This window comes from Ambystoma mexicanum, chromosome 10, assembly GCF_040938575.1.
Source record: "Ambystoma mexicanum isolate Mex_15411 chromosome 10, UKY_AmexF1_1, whole genome shotgun sequence".
Lineage (NCBI taxonomy): Eukaryota > Metazoa > Chordata > Amphibia > Caudata > Ambystomatidae > Ambystoma > Ambystoma mexicanum.
Genome location: NC_090932.1, coordinates 1,671,363,059 through 1,671,365,130, shown reverse-complemented (window position 1 = coordinate 1,671,365,130; position 2,072 = coordinate 1,671,363,059). Strand labels below are relative to the sequence as shown.

At 46.2% G+C, this 2,072-nt stretch overlaps 1 long non-coding RNA gene across 1 annotated transcript; it reads left to right on the top strand.

Annotated features, from left to right (window-relative positions):
* Window positions 1-377: 377 nt before the first annotated feature.
* Window positions 378-1,391, top strand: LOC138493383 (uncharacterized). Its single transcript, XR_011276412.1, has 4 exons — window positions 378-444; window positions 537-635; window positions 944-1,039; window positions 1,140-1,391. It is a non-coding gene; the product is annotated as an uncharacterized lncRNA (long non-coding RNA).
* Window positions 1,392-2,072: the final 681 nt, after the last annotated feature.

The following is a 2,072-nucleotide window of genomic DNA, read 5'->3' as shown; positions in this document are numbered from 1 at the left end:
GGTGCTGGGTGTTTAGGCAGTGCCGGAAATGAAACATGAATACCCGTAAAATACCACGAGAGAAAAGTGTTTGCTATAATGTAGCGGGGTAAACAAAGCGATTAGAGCTGTGAAGTCCTCTTTTTTAGGGGGCTGTGTGGCTGAGGCCCAGATGCAAACATGTATAGTAGCATGTATGTGTATATAGCAAACATCTCTAGTAGAGAGTAGAGATGGCCTTAAAACTATGCATACTTGGGCCTTTTGCATGGCTCAAATACATGATCAGCCATGTCCGCCATGTTTTACTCCAAGATGGCGCACGCAATGTATCACGCTGTATTTTCAGCGACGGTCTAGTCCTCTGAACGTCCGTGGATCTACATCCGGCAACCACAGTTAGAGGCAGACGCGTGGAATCGACAGTGTGTGAGCAAGAGAGTCACTACCAAGAACACATCAGAGGTAAACGCATGAATGTCCGCGCTGGGAAGCAAATATTTACACAGGTTGAAACACCACTTTTTGGGTCGTTAATTTTGAGTATTTACATCTAGAGACTGGACTTTACGGCAGACTCCCCAACTGTTGGGCTTGATACGCAGAAATCGCGGCTGTGGAGCTCCCCGAAGTAACAACTCCCATTTCGCCTGAAGGTATTGTTTCATTTTATTCAATTATCACAGATTGAATGCGACTGAAAAAAAGCATATTAGGCTTTAAGCAGAAGCCATGCGGTCGCACATAAAACAAATTCAAAGCAGTATTAAAACAGTTTTATCATGAGATTAAAAAATGAATTGTATAAGTCCACTTTGGGCTTCTTTAACATCGAACAGAGTGTTCCCCTCTGTTATGAAACCATAGAATAATGATTACGCAATACGCATTGCGTCGCGTCCAAAGTAAAAAGAGTGACTTTCAAATATGAGGACCTAAGGCTCATTTCACATTCTTTTTTCAGTTCTAACAACTGTGAGAATCCACAGTCTGGACAATTGAATTTGGTCTACACGCTTACCTGATTCGAGGCCACACACGTTAATGAAGTAATCAAAAGGTTAGTGAGAATGGTTGCATGTGGACACTCAGAGAGATATGACACTCCCATTTGGGTTTTAATTATGCCACCAACACGTCTTTTTCGTTTTTGTTTTTAGATTGCCGTAAGTGAAGGGTCAACCAATGAGCTCTTTTTGACATCCAATTTTTGGTGGTATTATATAACGCCCTGAAGACGGGTCCAGCGCACATCTCATAGCATTTTAAGTTCGCTACAGAGTGCTTTGCTTTCAAGAGCTGCTGCTAGTCCCCAGAAACACATTTTCCTGTGTCGACAGAGCCAAGGACAAGTTACTGATGAACCGAAGATATATGAAATAGCAATAGGTTTACCTCACACCTTCACTAACCTCAAGACATCCTTAAAATATGATGATTGTGTTTGTTTTGGTTGGTTGAAAATATTGACTTTCACTAAATGTTTTTTAAGTGATGTTATGTGTAAACAAAATGCATTTTTGTCTTTTTTAAAATCATCTTTTTTGAGTGTTTTTACATTTACAAATTGAAATATGTTTATCTCGGAGCCACCAGGGGGCGCTGAGATGTGCTGACGCTTCTCAGCAGACCTCCTGCCCAGGGCGCTATATTTATGTGTTAAGAGCCCCCCCCCAGCCTTTCCGTAGTTCGCCCGGACCCCCCTGGAGGCATCTGATGGTGTCAGGAACCGTCAGGGCGAAAACCCGCCGATTTTTGGTGTGGAATTCGTGAAGATCGCGGGCTCGTGTCTGGCGACGCTCGGAGCCTGGTGAGCGTCCCCCGTTGGAAGACCCGCGCGAGCCTGACCTGCCGCGTGGTGAGAGAGGAGCGTAGACCTCCTGCATGCGGGGGATGCGTGATATGATGGAGATTCTCACCGATTGCAGTCGCGGACCATAGCGGGTGGACCCCCGCATTGCAGGAGTCGGAGGCTGCGAGGTGAGTGGGCGCGGGAGGAGCCTGGGGAAGTTTGGCCCTCGGAGGCCCCATCCTGTCACCTGCCGTTAGTGGTCCCCGCCTCTTGGGCAACTTGGAGTTCGCCGGCGACAGGG